This window comes from Xenopus laevis, chromosome 4L (genome assembly GCF_017654675.1).
Source record: "Xenopus laevis strain J_2021 chromosome 4L, Xenopus_laevis_v10.1, whole genome shotgun sequence".
Lineage (NCBI taxonomy): Eukaryota > Metazoa > Chordata > Amphibia > Anura > Pipidae > Xenopus > Xenopus laevis.
In genome coordinates, this window is record NC_054377.1 from 50,117,164 (window position 1) to 50,138,747 (window position 21,584).

Sequence of the window (21,584 nt, forward strand, 5' to 3'; positions counted from 1 at the left end):
ATGTACTGTATATAGGGATGTAGCGAACCGCCGAGTATGTGTTCGCGAACGCCGTTCGCGAACACCGGCAAAAAATGCGAACAGTTCGCGAACTGTTCGCGAACTTCGAACATCCGAAAATCGTTCGATTCGAACGATCGTAGGATTTTTAATCGTTCGATCGAACGGTTTTCGTTCGAATCGAACGAAAATCGTTCGATTTTAGCGATCGAATGGTAGAATGGTCGAACGATTTTGACGCGAACGCCTATTGGCGAACGTCGCGCGACGTTCGCGAACTTGCGGCGGACGCGAACAGCCGATGTTCGCGCGAACAAGTTCGCCGCAGAACAGTTCGCTACATCCCTAACTGTATATGGGCAGCTTTCAAGAGAAATGTATCATTCAATTATTGCATGGTTGAATATATTCTAAAAATGCAGTAGTTGGTACCTTAAATTAAATGTATGCCATATATTTACACCCTTAAAGCTAAGGATTTGGATATTTACATAAGAAAGCAGACAGCCTTTTATAATTTCCGGAATACTGTTGTAACCATATCACATAAAAAACAGTTACCCCATTCTAAAGTTAAATATAACAGTTTAAGTTCTCTTGAGGACAAGTCTGAAGTTCTCACACATCTATTACTAAGACCATTAAATTGCTTTCTTCTTTGTCTCTGTGTACATCATAAAATTTCCCCAATGAAAATATCTAGCTGTTTGTTTTCAGGGATGTTTTTATGTATTGTGTCTTTTCTAGATGAACCGTCTGCAACTGTAGATCAGTACAAATATTTGTCTTTTCTTTCTTATTTATTTAACTTTGAAGCACACATTTGTATTGTTGAATTACAAGGAAAGTCATTTGTAAGTGAGACGAGGTATGCATATTACTTGCAGAAGAAGTTATTAAACAAAGAAACTATTAAAAGCAGAGGTCCAGAGAGAGTCTACAGCAAACAGCAGGCAAAGGTTAATACCTGGAACAACTTGTCACAAAATTCTCTTTTTGTAAATGATCACAAATCTGTGGCAGACGTTTGCCATGCACTTTGTTGTGCCAGAAAAATAATCATGTTTTTTTCACACAGGTAAAAAAAAGGAAGGAAAAAACAGCCTTTGACTCCAAAGTATGTTTCCGCAGTTTTGTAAATTTTTGCCAAAGCAAAAAGGAGCAGTTTTGTTCATCACTAATTATGATTATGATTTTTAGTTTATAGATTGTTCAGATGAAATTAATAATTGTTCTTTTTATATGTTCCTTTTGTGTCCTGGCGGCCCAAATGCTGGTTTATGGAGCACTTTGCAACCCATAGCCAATTATATTTACAGCTTAAATGCTTTTGAATATTACACTTTTTTTGGTAACTTTTTATTAAATTTTGAAGCAAAGTTTAAGTAGTGTTCAATAAAGGTATATACTGTAGGCATGATAAACAAAACAATTATTGCATAGTCTGTTAACATTTGTCAACATTATCTCAACTGCATCACTCTATATTCTTTCAAAATCCCTGCAGTCATAAATATATGTTGTGCCAGATGCTGCTTTAAGTATTAACAAATGGCTAAATATGTACCAAAATATACTAAGTAACCTGTCAAGACAGTACTATACTTATACATCTATGAGCAGAGATGCTCTCAGGCTAGAATGGTTGTGTACAGTGACCAGAAATTAGGCAAACACCATCAGAGTTGCTACAATTAATGTATTTTAAAACAATTTTCTTGGTTTGCTCCTTATTATGTTTGCTATTGGTCAGATGTTTCTCCCTAATCTTAGCTCAGCATTCATTTCAATGGACGAAAAAATAGAGCTATGCTTAAAAAAAAGTTTAAAGCTTATCTAATTTATATACAGAGAGGGCAAACTTTATAATATTTATTTTTATTATTTTTAACAAAGATAAACATATCACAATAACAATAAAAATAAATACATAAAGTTGTTGAGCCACATTAACCCTTATTAATTTACATACAGGAATTATATCAACCAAGTACCATTAATACTGCTAAAATAATCATGTTCTCTACCAAACATTGTCTACTTTTCCTTTCCCCTCCCACTTTACATATTAATATTACTGGGTAGCATCCATCCAGGTAGTCCAGATCCTAGTAAATACTGTATGTGTGTTTAATAACTGGTAACATCTTTTTTTACTCAATTTAACCATTGGGAAACAGTAGGTGGATTAGATTCCACCCAATTCATTATGATAACTCTTTTAGCATAAAATAACAATGTTCTACACAATATACGAGTTTTACTTTGAGGTACAATGTCTTCAATAATGCCAAGCAGACAAAATTCTAGTGAGAGAATGTAGAGGATTGGAAGGTTGTCATTCAAAGTTTTCAAAATTCCTTTCCAAAATTTAGCAATCTCCGGGCATGTCCACAACATTTTAAACATAGTTTAAGGAAATTGATACCGAGGACATGCTGATGATCTAATTGGATATATTTTACTTAGCTTAGACAGAGTATAATAGAGCTGATGCAAGATCTTAAAATTTACCAACTTATCCCTTGTAAAAAGTAAACTGAATGTACTATGACATGAACGACCAATATGTACTAGTAATTGGACATAAAAAATGTCCAAGAAATGTATAACATGCTATGAAAAATTAATAAAAATGGTTTAAAAAAAAAAAAAAAAGCAAAAAATTATAATGGAATTCAAACCTTCCTCCCACTGTTAATCTGTTATTGATGGGAGTACCTGCCGCTATTTATCCAAAGCTGCACAAAGGTGATGAAGACATGCTCTGTATCGCCTTTTATAAATTAGTTACCAGTTTCCTAGAATCCAATTTCCTCAATATTGAATCAATGGAATATAGTTAGTACTCTACCAGATATGAACCAAATTGGCCTCTAAACACGTGCTTAAGCTGCAAGTATCGAAATTGACTAATACTCTGTTCCTGTGTATATTCCATAAGTTGTACCAAAGATTTAAGTTCCCCTTTTTCCAAATATGTCCAAATGTTTTGACCCAGTATATACAGTCCGGCACTGACCGAAAAATGGGAAAGTAAGAGTTACCCCCATAACAGTGTATCCAGCATCAATAAATATGGAGTTAATTTCAAAGCTTTCCTAACCTCTTGTCCAGCATGTATAGGAATATGTATCACTGACGGACTTGGATTTAAGTTTCTCAATTTACATAATGGGCTATAAGCCAAGGCTTCCATAGAGCCCATAATCGAAGCCTGTAGTATTGTGCTTGGATCACCTCCATCTGGAACAAACCATGCATGCAGATGTGTCGACTGAGAAGCTAAATAGTACAAATGAAGATTCAGAAGTTGTAAACCTTCTCTATCTAAAGGAGTGGACAGAGCTTTTCAAGAGAGTCTTGGTTGTTTACCTGCCCATAAAAAATGAAGATAAAATACCATTAACCTTAGTTAAAAAGGATTTAAAGATAAACACAGGAAAATTATGAAAACTTCCATACCAATGTAGTAGACTGAAACTGCCTAATCAAGGATCCAAATTTTAAAGAGAGTTTACCAATGTATTGTGTAAAGGTTTAACTGTTATGTTCTTATCATATTAAACATATTTTCTGGTTTGTGCCTAAAAGGCTGTTTTGCAACTGTCATGGCTGCCATGTCTCTTTCTAGTGAACACAGCTAGCTGGCTATTGGATGAAACCAGTATGCATTCCTGCATATATTATTTCAACTAGTTCTCCTTATTTTTTTTTAACGGTGTAACATATTTAATGAAACCAAAGCACATTTCTGTGGGTGATATACAACCGTTGTGCTGTGAAAATTAACCTTTTGTAAAGAACAACCTCACTTTGTCTTCCAATTAGCAACAAACAGCTTTCAGCATGTGCTAAATTGGCCACATTTCATCCACAGTTTATTTAACACGTTGATTCATATTAAAGGCCAAACGAACAATTCTGTAAACTTAACACCATAGCATTAGTCTTGTTAAAATGCAAAAGAGCATCACTTGATAAATTAAACTTTTAATGGAGCCAGTCCAAACATTTAAAACATTTCCAGCATTTATAATGACTGTGGAAAAATGATATCTAGAATTCCTATTTCTGTCTGAAATACATGCTGCGCTATGCTATACAATATATATAGTACTTTGTATTTGATCCATTCAAACTAATCATTATTGGAAGCAAAACCAGCCTATAGGGTTGATTTAATGTTTACATGATTTTCGAGCAGAATTAAGGTATGAAGATCTAAATTACGGAAATATCCATTATCTGGAAGACCCTAGGTTCTGAACATTCTGTATATCTACTCTCTGGTTCAGAACTTGTTGTATGAATATACTGACTTAACTATTAGATACATAGGTAGACTTATGACCATTAACTACTGTCCTTCTGCATAACTAAGATCTTATGAACCCTCTATAAGATTAATCAGACACGCAAAGGTAGCACCTTCCATTGAATACAAAAAGGTGGTGTGCAGGGTCAAGAGACAGTAAATCAAGACCAAAGGGAGAACAAGAATGACCCATAGATTTGCACCACCACACAATATGTGTTAGAGATTCCCACCATATGAGCATAATTAAAACTTAATTTTTTAATTTTTTTTATAATAATTTAATGAATTTCTATCTCTCCCTTTGGCCTCTATAAGATTAGTCACTCTGTATTTCATTAATACCCTTTGTAGCCCTGGAGAACATGGAGATTGGAGAATAATTACTCTTCTTGTGAATCTAGTCCCTATTTAAATCAACATAATATTGTTGGTCATTTACATAATAATACATTTAAGGTTTAATACTTTCACTAACTCTTCATCATCTGTAGTGGGTTACTCCGTTATCTGAAGTGGGACCATCCCTTACTTCACTAGAGATGGCAATTTCTTGAAGAAAGACTCTAGAGGAAAATTCCTTCAGGAACAAAACAGTACATAGCCTGCATAACATCGCTACATAATTTTGTATATGTCTGTTGTAAATAGACAGAAGTGAGTTAAATCATTCACATATTATATGTCTATGTACCATCTTAAGCAGACTGTATGCATTTTTTGTTTACTAGATGATTTATCTGTCCTATTTGATTCTAAATATTTGAACATGTTTTTAATACAAGAAACTCTGTAACAGGTTCATTGTTTTGTCTTTAATCATTTTCTCACTTCATGGTTTTACTAACAAGTTTTCTTGAATGATCTCATTAAAATAGCAGAGTGCCAAAATAATCTGCATTAACAAATGCATTCATATCTATAAAAAAAAACATGTGCCAAACTCCAAACATGGCTCTCCAACTAGGAGGGTTCAGAAATGATCCCTCAAGTAATCTTTTTGAAGATAAAAAACAACGCACAGAAAGCGATAACGAGAGAAGCCAGCATTATGTAAATGAGAACTAGAAGTAACATTTTGAAGCAGAGATTCCTTAGTACAAACACACAGAAAAAATACACTTATGCACAATTGGGATTTTCTTTCAATGTCGTTGCTAGGCTGAGAACATTCTATTGATGAGAAACAATACTACTGTCTCCCGTAAGCTTGCTCAGAGTTCCCGGACTATAATAAAAAATACTGATACAAATATCATGAGTAGTGGCGCTCACCAAGGCACAATGCTTTCAGATAGAAGTAAAACAAAAAAGAAGCATATAATTCAAAGTCCAATCACCAGCGAAAATAATACATGTATTATTGTATGCACAAATAGACTGACAATGGCATTACTAATAAAGCTGTGGGTCATCAGGAAGATGAAATTTAATGCATTAAAGACAAAACATTGTGAGGACAGGATTTGTCATGATGACTCAAGCTTGCTGATATAATTTCTCCTACACTTCTTGCAAAAGTAATACTATACATATTCTGTAAAACTTGCACCTTTTTTCACCTTTTGTACCAGTGTCTTGTATTTGGTTTCTGTATTACCGCTTTTGTACAGTGATAAATAACACATCTGCACTGTATTAAAAAGGAAGCATTTGAATGAGTAAATCCCATTTGAAGGATTCTATAGTTGTGGGGAAAAAAAGGGAATGATCATTATTATAAAAATATCTACATTATATGTAGATAGACTTTGTGTTATCTTAGTAAGTATCGAAAACCGTTACTGAATGCTTTAACCTTTTTAAGTTTCAAGCAAAATGAATGGTGATTATTGAGTGGTTTCCCTGGGGTAGAGGTGTTATTCAGGTATGGAATCTATTTTCTTGAAACCCGTTTTCAAGAAAGCCCCGAATTACAGAAAGGCCACCTCCCAAAGACTCCATTTTAATCACATAATTAAAATGTTTAAAGTGGACCCGTCACCCAGACATAAAAATCTGTATAATAAAAGTCCTTCTTAAATTAAATATGAAATCCAATTTCTTTTTTTTATTAAAGCATTCATAGCTGTTGTAAACTCATTTAAAAATTTCAGCTGTCAATCAAGTATTGCCTACCCCGCCTCTATGCCTAGGTATAGAGGCGGGGCAAGCAATTACTTTCACTTTCCTTTCAGCACTTCACTGCTCTCCCTACATTCCCTCAGCTCTCTCAACGATTTAATTGTGTAACCAGTGCATGGGGATGGACATTGGGTCCCTCTCCCCTGGTGCACAAAAAGATTCTGAGATGATACAAGACTTGCCTTAATAACAGTGTTCGCAAAATGGCTCCTTCCTGGTTGCTATAATTATGAGTTCCCAGACTGATGGAAACAATATTTAAATAATTTATACAGTGTAATTAAAGTTAATTTTGCTTGACTAACATGATAAAATAGGATTTGGATCATTTTGTTTGGGTGACGGGTCCCCTTTAAAAATGATTTCTTTTTCTTATGTAATTAGAAAACAATACCCTGTACTGGGTCTTAACTAAGACATAATGAATCCCTATTGGAGGTTAGACAATCCTATTGGGTTTTTATTCAGATTTAAATTATTTTTTTAGTAGATGGTAAGGTAGGGATATCCAAATTATGGAAAAATCCAGAGAACCCTAGGTCCCAAGCATTCTGGATAACAGGTCTTTTTTTGCAGATCTGAAATAAAGAACATAAAGATAAAATTGAGAATGCAAAAGATGCTTTACTTAAACATCAAGCCTTACTGGAAGAGGAAAATATTTTTAAAAAAGGTGGTGGAAAGACTTAATACTATGCATGAAGATTTAGAAAACAGGAAAAGGAGACAGAATCTCCTGATCAGGAGAATACCAAAGTGGGTTACTACCTAAGAGTATTATCTCTGATCATCGTATTAATTCAAACCTACTTTGTGTCACATGAATAGAGCCCAAGGGTGCTAGACAGAGAACTGATTTAAGCAATATTCCTATAGACCTTCATTATGAAAGTAATGAGTCAATAATTAATAAAAGATGCAACCAATTATTCCATACATTCCAAGGTCACAAGCTTCAAGAGTTTACTGATTTATCACCAATAACAATTATTAAGAGATGAGCATTGTGCCCAATTGAGCAGAAGCTTTGTGTGTCACAGATCCCGTATAGATGGGAAAATACTTTTTAGGCTGATTGTTTTAAAGGAACAGTACCACCAAAAAATTAAAGTGGCTTAAAGTTATGAAAATGTAATGTACTGTTGCCATGCACTGGTAAATCAGTTCTGTAGAAACACTACTATAGTTCATATAAACAAGCTGCTGTGTAGCAATGGCAGAAATTGAAAAAAGGTTATATGGCACAGGTTAAATAGTGGATAACAGATAACACTGTTATGTTCTACAGAGTTTATCTGCTATCTGCTGTGTAACCTAAACCTTTTCTCCTTTGAATGGCTGCTCCCATTGCTACACAGCAGCTCATTTATATAAACAATAGTAGTGTTTCTTAAGCAAACACAGCAGTTTTACCATTGCAACATGTATTATTATTATTATTATTATTATTATTAATGTATTTGTCCTGCATTACTTAATTAACTGCATTGTGGCCCTGCAGTCTGTATGTATGCTGCCTTATTCATATATCTCATCACCAGCTTTGCATGATCCACTTATAAACTACTTTCTAAAGTCTTCACTTTTCTAATCATGTGACACAGGGTGATTATTTTGTTGGTTAATTAGCTGCAATCAATTTAAAGGGGCAGGCACGGTCCCCTACCTTTTTTACCCATTTAGTAAAAAGAGTTGGGGAGCAACACAAGCATGAAAAATGTCCCTGTGGGTGCCAAATAAGGACTGTGATTGGCTATTTGGTAGCCCCTATGTGGACTGGCAGCCTATTGGAGGCTCAATCATGACAGTTTTACCTACCTTAGAACCTTTTATGGCTGACCTCTTGAAGGAGTAATGGTAAGAATACAGAAACCGATATGTTTGTTTTGCCTAGTAATTTATCCTGGATGTCAGGCTCTGTACTGGTTGTAACAAGAGCTCATTGCAGTCACCATCTATGATATTTGTGTCATACTGATGCAGTGTAGAGGCATTTTGTAGCTCTTGGAGATGTCTTTATTCTGTATTATCTATAGGGGGTCCTTTACTACATACAGGACATGGTGGGAAAAACCTCTACAGGGGTCATGTCACTACCACCTGCGCTTTGGTATATGGTAAGGAAAAGCTCCCTTCCATTTCAGTGCTGCACAATGTAATACAGGTTTAGGACCTGTTATCCAGAATGCTCAGGACCTGGGGTTTTCCAGAACAGATCTTTCTGTAATTTGGATATTCATACCTTGTATCTTCTAGCAAATCATATAAACATGAATTAAACCCAATAGACGGAGAGATGGTTTTGCTTCCAATAACAATTAATTATAGTTTAGCTTCGATCAAGTACAAGGGTATTGTTTTGTTATCACAGAAAAAAAAGTAAATCATTTTAAAAAATCTGGATTTGGCTAAAATGGAGTCTATGGGAGACTTCTGGATTATGAAAACAGATCCCATACCTGTAAGTAGTGCAGCAATATGGTTTGCAAACCCATATGCTGCAGACTATAATACACACTCAAAATTTTGAAGGAGACCAAAAAGAAAAGAAAAGCCTAGTATATAACATCACACTGACTAATAATACAAGCATAAAAGGAGATATTGGCCCTGTCCTGGTGCAACCCAACCCAGACAGTCATATTTTATGCATTTTTTAAAGCACAAATTAGCCAACTTCCCAAACAAGTATTAACTGGTGTTGGGTGTTAAAAGCAGCTAGGAGATGATGCTCCCAAGACGTAACAACTGATTTCATTAGAGGATTTGTATTGCTTGTGGCATATGATACCTGTCAACCATCTACACAACTGGTCTACTGGGGCATGGACTTCTGGCAGTGAAGACAAGTGTTCAACAGCTGCTCATGCGCCTGCTCTTGCAGACATCTACTAAAGTGATTTTTGGTGATTAACAGGGCAGTAAAGCCCCATGTCATAGTTTAAATGAAAAATAAAGGTTTCTTAATAATGTAAAAGAAAAATGTTATGGCTTTTTAACAGTTTATGCATTGATACCAATGGTCCACTTAACTGCAGTCACTATAAACTAAAATTTACGGACACGGCACTGGGAAAATTATTTGCCATATATTAACATACAACAAAACACTGCTTATATAAATCTTCTTAATCATTCTCTGTTAATTGTTATATACTCTCATTAAGGAAAAATGTTATTCTTAATTATTCTCTATAAATCTTGCTGTGCAATAAATCCTTTATTTTAAGCCAGTGTTGCCATTTCAAGTGCAGAACAATTTTTCGGGGGGGGGGGGGGGGGGTTGCACCTCCCTTCCCTTCCCTTCCCTACCTCTTGGGCCAAAGATTTAATCTTTTATTTATTTTTTTATTTTTTATCTTTTATTTTTAATGTGGTGGTGATTTATTGCACAGCAAGAAGTGGTGAAGTGCTTGCCTTTCCTGTGAATATTTTGCTAAGTGTTGACGTGGCCGTACGTCTAAAGAATAGCACCACCACATCCAACAACACCTGAAGAGTATAAGTAGTGCTCCCCATATCCTCCAAGTCATTGTGACCCACTTTCACTTGACTTTAAAAATGCTGTTATTAGAAAGATTATTTACATGAAATTGCTGACAGAAGAACTTCACTCACTGCTACTGTCTGTTATTATGCCTTAATATAAAAGGCTGATTTATATAAGCAGTGTTTTGTTGTATGCTAATATATGGCAAATCATTTTCCCCAAATATTCCCAAGTACAATAGCAATTTAGTTACATTTCTATTCCCCTAAAAGGATATCTACCAGCTGTATATGGGTGTGCAGTTACACACTGCAATGTCTGTGAAGTTTAGTTTATAGTGACTGTAGTAGTGATGGGTGAATTTGTCCTGTTTTGATTCTACGAATTTAGCAAATTTCCCATGAAACTGGCGAAAAATTCACAAAACGGCAATTTTCTTTTCAATGCCGGAAAACCTTTCTTTTCTACGCTGGAAATCCTTTCTTTTCGACGCTGACGGTGAAAGCGCAAACTTGCTCCTGGCGAATAAATTCGCCCATCACTATACTACAATATATAGTGAATAAAGTACCCCCTCTTGTAAAATATAAGGATATTATAAGTTACCGAGGAGTTTCATGACCATATAAAAACACGAGGCCGAAGGCCGAGTGTTTTTATACAGGTCATGGAACTCCGAGGTAACTTCTAATATCCTCATATTTTGCAACTCGGGGTACTTTATTTATTATAATACACAAGTTTCAATGAGTCATGTGACAGAAATGACATCAGAACTCACCGTTTATAACTGATGACATCAGAACTCACCGTTTAAGGATATAATTTACAAGATATTCATGGCTTTTGTGTATTATACTGTTATATACTGTTATTCCCTTATTTGCATATACTGCTATACCAGTGTTCCCTAAGTGGAACACTGGTATCAATGCATAAAATGTTAAAAAGCCAAAACATGTTTCTTTTACATTATTAAGAGACCTTTATTTTTCATTTAAACAATGACATGGGGCTTTACTGCCCTGTTAATCACCAAAAATCACTTTAGTAGATGTCTGCAAGAGCAGGCACATGAGCAGCTGTTGAACACTTGTCTTCACTGCCAAGAGTCCATGCCCCAGTAGACCAGTTGTGTAGATGGTTGACAGGTATCATATGCCACAAGCAATACAAATCCTCTAATGAAATCAGCTGTTATGTCTTGGGAGCATGATTTCCTAGCTGCTTTTAACACCAACACCAGTTAATACTGGTTTGGGAAGTTGGCTAATTTGTGCTTTAAAAAATGCATAAAATACAGTATGACTGTCTGGGTTGGGTTGCACCAGGACAGGGCTAATATCTCCTTTCATGCTTGTATATCTAGTCCGTGTGATGTTATATACTAGGCTTTTCTTTTTCTTTTTGGTCTCCTTCAAAATTTCGAGTGTGTATTATAGTCTGCAGTATATGGGTTTGCAAACCATATTGCTGCACTACTTACAGGTATGGGATCTGTCTTCATAATCCAGAAGTCTCCTATAGACTCCATTTTAGCCTAACAATCCAGATTTTTTTAAATGATTTACTTTTTTTCTGTAATAATAAAACAATACCCTTGTACTTGATCCAAGCTAAAATATAATTAATTGTTATTGGAAGCAAAACCAGTCCAGTATTGGGTTTAATTCATTTGTATATGATTTGCTAGAAGATATAAGGTATGAATATTCAAATTACAGAAAGATCTGTTCTGGAAAACACCAGGTCCTGAGCATTCTGGATAACAGGTCCTATACCTGTATTACATTGCTGAACAACAGAGTGCAGCACTGATAAATGAAAGGCAGCTTTTCCTTACCATATACCAAAGGGCAGGTGGTAGTGACATGACCCATGGAGGTTTTTCCCACCATGTCCTGTATGTAGTAAAGGACCCCCTATAGATGATACAGAATAAATACATCTCCAAGAGCTACAAAATGCCACTACACTGCATCAGTAAGGCACATATCATAGATGGTGACTGCAATGAGCTCTTGTTACAACCAGTACAGAGCCTGACATCCAGGATAAATTACTTGGCTAACAAAAACAAACATATTGGTTTCTGTTTTCTTACCATTACTCCTTCAAGAGGTCAGCCAGTGTGAATTCCCTTTAAATAAACCACTTTTCATCTTGAGATTGATAAGCATGTGGTCTGTTAGTCACATAAAAGGTTCTAAGGTAGGTAAAACTGTCATGATTGCAGGCCATTAAAAGATCATTTGCATTCCACCAAAGGTCCATTAAGGTTTCCATGACCTGAGCGGTCAGAGGGTGGATAGATCATCCTCTCTTGGACATCTGCAATTTAAAGGTGGCAATCCATGAAATAAGGATGCTCCGGTTGTACATTTCATTAGTAGGACTGTTGCACTTTGTGATACTATGTAAGTTACTTTCATTTAAGAAAAACAAAATGTGGTTTATTAATAAATATGTCGATAATTGGATAAGTGCATGAAACTGCAATAATGCATATTAAAACATGCCGTGTGACCAATGTTGTGTTCCATGCAGGTGCTGTTGATTTGTAGGTTTGTAAAAAAATATTTTTTCTGTATGTATAGTTGCAAAAATGATTCATAAAAGAATCTGCTACAATCATCCTTTCTACTGCTACATGTTAGTAACTCTGTATTCTGTCTTTGGAGATTTCATAGTTGTCACAAATAAGCTGCTCCTAAAAATTTCAAAAAAAAAAACTTTTACAGGTTGGTACATATAATATGCTGTGGGGGTTCTGTGTATTTTTTTAATGCTGTTTGGGGTGGGGTGGGATGATGGTTTTTAGACAATTTTTATGAATAATTGAAGAATATTGGTTATTGCTAATTAATAGTCCTTGGTGACTTGTATCAGATGTTGTTCTCCAGTTATTTATTATTATTGTATCTGTCCTGCATTACTTAATTATCTGCATTGTGGCCCTGTAGTCTGTATGTATGCTGCCTTATTCATATATCTCATCACCATCTTTGCAAGATCCACTTATAAACTATTTTCTTAAGTCTTCACTCTTATGTGACACATCAGGGTGATTATTTTGTCGGTTAAATAGCTGCAATCAGTTTAAAGCGGGAGGCACGGTCCCCTACCTTTTTTACCCATTTAGGAACATTCAGATGTAAAAAGAGTTGGGGAGCAACACAAGCATGAAAAATGTCCCTGAGGGTGTCAAATAAGGACTGTGATTGACTATTTGTAAGCCCCTATGTGGACTGGCAGCCTATAGGAGGCTCTATTTGGCAGTACACCCGTTTTTTTACAACCACAACTTGCCTCCAAACCAGGAATTAAAAAATTAGCACCTGCTTTGAGGTTACTGGGAGCAATATCCAAGGGGTTGGTGAGTAACATGCTGCTCGCAAGCCACTAGTTGGGAATCACTGGCAGATGACAATGCTGGGAATTGCCCCTGATTCATTCCAAAGGGAATCCCCACTGTGGTACTAGTGGCTCAGTTAATTATTCCTGAAAAATGCTTTAACCAGTGTTCTAAAGTGATAATCTCCTTCCCTTGTGATGCACACAAGATATGAATAAATGGAGGCAATTCTAAGTGTTGCCACCCACCAGCAAGCGGGAAAATGCTTGGGCAACAAAACATGCAGAATTGCCCCATGAGCCATTTCCCTAAGTCTCTAGTCCTGTATCCAGGAGTGCCAGATTTGGATCCCTATATCTTTAGACACTCTATGGGGAGTTAGGGGCACATTTACTTAGTTTGAGTGAAGGAATAGAGGAAAAAAAGTTTGAATTTCGAATGGTAGAATATGGCTACTTCGACCGTCGAATGGGCTACTTCGACCCTCGAATGGGCTACTTCGACCGTCGAATGGGCTACTTCGACCCTCGAATGGGCTACTTCGACCCTCGAATGGGCTACTTCGACCCTCGAATGGGCTACTTCGACCCTCGAATGGGCTACTTCGACCCTCGAATGGGCTACTTCGACCCTCGAATGGGCTACTTCGACCCTCGAATGGGCTACTTCGACCCTCGAATCGAATGATTCAAACTAAAAATCGTTCGACTATTTGATAGTCGAAGTACTGTCTCTTTAAAAATTTCTTCGACCCCCTAGTTTGCCACCTAAAACCTACCGAGGTCAATGTTAGCCTATGGGGAAGGTATCCTTCGATCGATGGATTAAAATCCTTCGATTCGTTCGATTCGAAGGATTTAATCGAACGATTATTCCTTTGATCGTTCGATCGTAGGAATAGCAGTAAATCCTTCGACTTTGATATTCGAAGTCGAAGGATTTTACTTCGACGGTCGAATATCGAGGGTTAATTAACCCTCGATATTCGACTCTAGGTAAATGTGCCCCTAAGTGTTGCTCTGAATTGATTGAAGGTGATCTAAAGGTTACAGCAAAGAAAGCAAAAAGAAGAGCAACACTAGGAAAAATGATCTTATAGGTGGCTTTTGGAGATATATTGTCCAGACAACTAGAAGCTGTTAGCTATAACAGTCTCTATAACTATATTTATTCTGTTTATGTACTTTTACAAATGTCAATGGTAGTTTGTTCCTTTAACCCTTACATTGTCTGCTGCTGTTCTGTTGAAAAGTCTTTATTTCTGTTTCTCTTTACTTAAATTGCTGCTCAATACACTGAAATTAAATGCTCCCATAGGCAGAGAATAATTAAGATTGAGGGAGACTCCACCTTCTCAAAAAGAAACAATTGTTATATATTTGCAAATAATTATAGTTTATCAGTTGAAAGCCTTATACGGATAGCCTACCCAAACAAATAGTTCCTCGTGCATCTCCAACTACTAATTGTTAATGGAACCATAGCCTTCCAAAAAAGCGATGAGCTAAATTTTTCTCAGAGTTTCATTGCAAAAATGATGCCCATAGACTCTAATGGGTGAAAAAATTAGTTGTGCGTCAAAAATATTTTTCTCCCCTTAGACTTCAATGCATTTTGGCGAATTTTTGGCAAAATTTAACAGTTGATTGCCCTGCAATGATCTTGGGTGATTTCAGCTGCCACATTGGTGATCTCTGTCAGACTTGGCCTTCTCCCTTCATCACCTTTTCTCCCTATCTCCTCCAACTTACTTCTACTCTTTATTATTTTTTTTTTTGCTGTGATATTATATTTATATTTAAGTTTATTACTGGGTAGATAAACGGACTGGCCAGCAATCTAGCCTTTCACTCAACAAGGGTTGTTTGTCCATATATTACAATATATTTAAGCTGACCAGCTACATCAGTCATCCCATATCTGGCCAGTCCTACATTCAACTTGCATCTGATTCCAATGCCCTTTCATTAGCCACCAGTGGGATCACCTGACCATAGCTGGGAAGGGTGGGGCTACAACATGGAGCTGGTCACTGATCCTGTATAAACTATAACAAACAAGAAAAAGTTGTGATTACCAAACCATTAAGCGGGGGTGCAATGAGTCTGTGACCACAAAATTCATATAGACAAATGCCAGAGATCCCCTGCACTCCATTATCAATATTTTTAGGACATAGATACATGTTGTGCCTTAAACTACTAAAAATGCTTTACCCTTCAAACAAAACAGGGATTGTTTGTCCATTAATTGCAATATATTTACTTTTTATGATGAGCATCCATATAGAATACTGTTGGTGAACAATATCAACCACTAAGTTTTAGCATTGCTTTGCAGATTTTATACTGTTACTACAACTGAAAAAGAATATATATTTATATAGTGGATAATGCACCCCCTACCGTAATTTATAAAGATATTACAAGTCACCAAGGAGATACGTGACCATATAAAAGCACGAGGCCGCAGGCCGAGTGTTTTTATACAGGTCACGTAACTCCGAGGTGACTACAAATATCTTTATAAATTTCGGTAGTGGGTGCATTATTCATTATAATCTACACATACACATATCTATGCACACCAGTTTATTTCCATTCCATTCCCCTATGGTTTACACAGTCCCTCTGTACCTAGTTGTTGTAGCTGCCTTTTTGTCCTCCTTTGATATGAGTGACTGAGGCATGCTGACCATATATGCCATATTTCTGCAGGCTATTGCAGTGGAGGAAAGGGAAAATAGATACAGAGGGTGGAAAGTGCACAGGCACAGCAGAACAAAGGGTTAAAGCAGCAATGTGAGCAATACAAACAGGAGATTTCTGGTGAATGTGGGAGTAGGAGAGGCAGAGGGACTTGGGTCAGCAGGACAAAGTGAGCAAGACACATAGTTGACTGGAGATTTACAGATGGAGAGTGACCGTGGAACAAAATCAGATTGAAGGAAAGTGGGAGTGACCGAGGGAGCGTGATGGGAGACGGAGGGGGGAGTGGAAGGGAGATCGAGAGGTGAGACCGCAGATGAAGTAGGGGGTTGAATGAGGGAGAGAGACTCTGCCAGTATAACCGGAGATTAAGGAGGGGTGAACGGAAGAGGGAGAGAGACACAGACGGAGCGTGCTGCGTGACAGGAAATGCAGGGGGGACCAGAAGCGAAAGACTCTGAGGGAGCATCGCAGAGGGCGCAATACCTGGGAGGCAGTGAGAGGGAAGGTTAGACAGCTGGAGTGAAGTAGGAGGTGCAACGTTTGAAGTAAGGAAGTGGGAGGGGGAAGTGAGATGCGAGGCTGGAGGAGAAGCTTCAGGGAGAGAACGGCAGTAACAATTGCTGTCTCTTTAAGATATAAACGGCGCGTTCTGATGCAAGAACGCGCTGTTTATAAGGATATAATTTACAGTCTGGCCCATAGGGAATTAGCTGGTCTGTAGATTATATGTCTATATATTCTTTTCTTCCTATTTGTACTTTTCTGCACATCTTTAATATAAATAAAACGATAACTTTCAATTAAACTCGATGGAAATCCCACATTTACTACTTGACAATGATTTCTTATGCTTCCCGTATAAACCAAAGATATATTTTTTCACTCTGCAGCTAACACTTGGCAAGTACTGTGCTGTATGACCCTCTTCTACCTGTCAGACTGATTTGCAATGGATGCAGAAATCCTCTGATTCACCAGACAAGAGTTTTCTACCTCAAAACTTGTGGTCTATAAAATATGCATACCAGTCATGTACAAACAGCAAGGGAGGGAGAATCCTATGTGTTTAATATTAAAGCACTTGCATGCTATTCTAGGCATAAATGACGTTATCTATACTGAATACTATACTAGAACATCCTTCTGTCAACTCTTTAGTACATTTTTTAGGGTCGTAATCTAACTGGTGCAATTGACAGCAATATAAATAAAAATACAATGAAAATGATTATAACTAAAAGCTGTTTATTGGACAATTGGCAAATATGCTACAAACAGACACAGATCCTATACAGTGCAACTTCCTTACTGGCCAGTAACGTAACTGGAGGGTGGCCGGGCCCCCGCCCCCCTCCGTACCAGATTATTTGAAATGAAACCGGAAATCGGCAGTGCGCGTGCTGCCGGGGGGCCCTGGCCCAATTTTTTTCATTTGAAATGAAAACTGTTACTGACTGATGAGCAAAAGAACAATGATTTTCATCAAGATTCAAAATTCTACATTTTTCTATAAACATTTAGGCCCATGAAATACTATGTAAATACAAAAACAATTTTGCACATCATTTTATAACAGGAGAGGCCTAAAGTGTTGTCTGACGAAACGTTGATGCACCATGCACCAATAAAGATGCACTGATATACGCTGATTCTTCGTTGCCGTGAGTGCTTTCATGGACTGCTATTGATTTATTCTGAATATTTGAATATTCACAATTTTCACATTAACTAAAAATGGAGTCCATGGGAGCAGGCCTTCCTGTAATTCAGAACTTTCTGGATCAAGGGTTTCCAGATAATGGAATCCATACCTATATTTGAAAATGCAAACTATGGCTCAGTTCTGTATTCAGACAAGTCCATATGTTAAAAATATATTTTTTTGCAACAATTCACACATCATCTAGGGGTCACAACTGGGACCAATGAACATGATAAAAAGAAGTAACAGATATAAGGGCACATGTACAGTGCATCCACAATTGCAGTTGCGGTCCCTGAACTTAGCCTGCAGTCAGTTGTGAATAAACTCGTTCAGTTGTCAAAATATGCTCTTTGCACTCCTGTATCGCTGTGCTCGATGCTGCTTAGTCCTTCCTGCCTTTTATGACAAAGGGACAACTCAATTGAATCTTTGCCTTGAGCCATCCCATTGAACCCCATTGTTAAATATCTTAATGAAGCACCAGGACATAGAGATGGGTAAAATTGGCCACAACATTTATTCACATATTATGAAATAAATTCTCTCCAGGCTAACTCAAGGCAATATTCTAATGCCAGAATTCAATAAGATATAGTTAGTATGCTCTGCCATTCTTCACTGAAGACTTGAGATCAGCACTATGTCATTATATCCACTACTGGGTATTTGGCTGCCTCTACCTACAGAGAGGATGGCCCCAAACTCTGCTATGAGCAGGAGCTGCATCTCCCACCATGAGAGAAGTTCAGCAGCCCTGCTGCCGGTCCTGCAGGCTACCGCCTAGCACAAGCAGTAGCGTCTGTATCAATCACCCCACCAAGCAGTCGCAGGAGAGAACCTCCTTTTTACCTCTTACTTGTGCAGTATTCTGGCACTACCACTGCTGTGACAAATAGTTACATTACTGAGGCATGGATTTGTGGGCAGGCCACAAAGGCCTAGGATAGGGCCAGGCCAAGCCGGTCATGCGATATAGGCAACCCACCCGGCCACCCAGCTCCAACCCCTGTGTGCACACCCAACCGCTACTGTATGTGCATGCGCCTAGCAAACAAACAGGAGGAGGGGTGGGAGAACAATGGAGGGGGAGGGAGAGTGATGGAGGGGAGAATGAAAAAAGGGAGGAAACACGGACTAGGGGTAGGCAGAAGACAATTTAAGAGGTACCTGCCCAGCGCCCCCTGTCGTGGCGCCCTAGGCAGGTGTGTCTTCTGCCTAACCCTAGTTCCAGCCCTGTCTTAGGGCGGTATAATGCCCACTGGTTGCATTTGATCCTTCCTGTCCAGTCCCCAGTGCTGGCAATTGGGGGAATTGCAAAGTAGATGAGGGAGGTGAGTGGGGGGGATTGCAAGCAGGTTGAGATGTGCAAGACAAGGGTGGGCAAGGGGCTTGAGGCACACCATTTATAAATCTGACACTGCTTTTCTATCCAGCTCTCCTTACCTACTGTATACTACTAGCTCTATAGGACCTCACTATGTGCAATGTCCAGGCAGTTGCCGGACATCCTGCCTGGGCCTTATGTTGCTACCCTATTCTCTATGCAATGACCCATGGCAACACACAACCTTCACAATTAACATGTGTCTACAAGCGCATAAGCATATGTCATATGTGCATAAGTACATAGTGCATAATGTTGACACTTTGCCATAAAACCCCATTCAGAATTCCTACTTCTCTGACCGGTATTTTCTCTGCTATAAAAGTCCCAGTGATTTTCTCAGGGTTTGACAAATGTGCAAATTGTGTGGCCCATGCTGCAGAATAGGCTTGTCCGTGTGACATGTTCTGTGGATATTTCTTTTTATGGGAATACATTAGAAGTGATTCTGTCCACAGGAGCCAAGGTTGCAGTGTGTACTTATGTTGTCAAACAGACAATTTATGCAGCACAGAGCAATCAAATCAGTAAGCCATCAAATTGTTCTCTGTCTACTGAGGTACAAATCGCCATCAATTTCTTCATTATTGGAACTGTGTTAAAAATGTTCAATATTGAATAAAAATCCAGCTCAATACAAGTCACGCATAAAGCTTTGCAGATTAATTAAGATTATCATTAGCTGCACTACATGATCAGTAGACAGAATCCATCCCTTTCCTCCTTTTTCAACACTATTCTTATAATGCATAGAATTTTATATTTAAAATGTTCAGCTTCTGTATTGTACGTGCAGGGTGGTTCATTGTTCATGAAAACTGCATTGAATACTGCAAAGTGTTTGCAGTATACATGTCTTGAATATGCACTTGATGCCCCCCCAATTGTCTTTAGAGAATATAAATAAAGGTTTTTCTACACATTATGTAGAAAGCTAAACTGCAGGATTGTGGGTTGTAGAACTGCAGATATTTCAATGTTAATTTTCTTAAGAGCTCTAACCTAAAATGTAGGTGAATTCTTGTAAAGTTTATGTACGGTCAGCCTTTGATCCTATTCTAAACTACACACCCTTGCGTACACATGCAAGTGTGCTCCCCTCAACCTGCTCTGCAGGAGGAACAGGGGCTACAACAGGGACAAGAGGTTTGAAAGCAGGTGCAGTAGTCAATAGAGCTACCTATTAAGTGGCCGGCATGCCACCCTAGGCCAGGGCCTTTGTGACCTTCCCACAAATCAAGGCCTGACCATATGATCAAGTATACGTAAGCATTAGTCGAATAAATTCATTAGTCACTCCTTGCACTGTTATTTTGATGCACGGGTTTTAATATACATGGAATTTTTCTTTTTTTTGGTATTATTATTATTATTATGATATATTAGTTGCTTGTCAAGGCTGTGCAATTTAACCAGATATTCTGTGCCATGTTTTTGTGCAGTAAGGATCATTTTTCATTGTTGGCTGCAATACTGTGCAATACTGATTGAGTTAAGGCATCTTTATTGTGCCCTTGATTTGGGCATACAATAGTTCAATAGCAAAAGTAGAACCTTATAAATGACACAGTGGGGTCCTGACTTGTGTACAATTTATTTATCCATGTGTTCAGTAGTTTAAAAAAACAGATGTTCCGCTACAAATTTTGCAGTGGCCCAAAAATGATTTTGCTGTTTGACCTTATAACTGTTAACTAGTTTGATTAGGAATATGCATGTTATAATTGCCACTCTCTGACATCAGAGAATGACCAATATCAGAACATATTTAAACAGTTTATCTCTATTATAGAGAGCTGGAGGCATATTTGTATTTGCCTAGATACAAATATAGAATATAGAATCAAATTCAAATTACTTACACTCACATTCAAGGCCCTTAATAATGAAACCCCTCCCTATATTTCATCTCTAATCTCCAAATACACTCCTTCACGAAACCTACGCTCTGCTTCTGATCTTCGCCTCACTTCTCCTCTGGTCACTTCTGCCCATTCTCGTCTACAAGACTTCTCTCGGGCTTCTGCTTTTCTCTGGAACTCTCTGCCACAAGCTGTCAGACTTTCTCCTTCTTTCCAAACTTTCAAGCGCTCCTTAAAGACCCATCTGTTTAATGAGGCCTATTCGATGTATCTTAATTAATCATTGCTGTATCAAAAATGACAAAGTGTTTATACAATCCTAATGTCTCAATTGTACCCTAACCTTTTAGTTTGTAAACCCTATTGTACTCTGTAATCCTTGTCTGTTATCCACCATGTATTCCCTGTTTGCTATAACTGCAGTAAAGCACTGCGTATCTTGACAGCGCTATATAAATAGATGATGATGATGATGATGATGATGATGATGATGATGATGATGATGATTTGTATTTGTATAGCACTACTCACATTCAAATAGATTGTGTTTGCTGGTGCATTAGAGTCAAATAACCTATGCTTTGGTATCTTGAGGCTCCTACAGAGTATGAGTTTAAAAGTGAAAACTATATTAA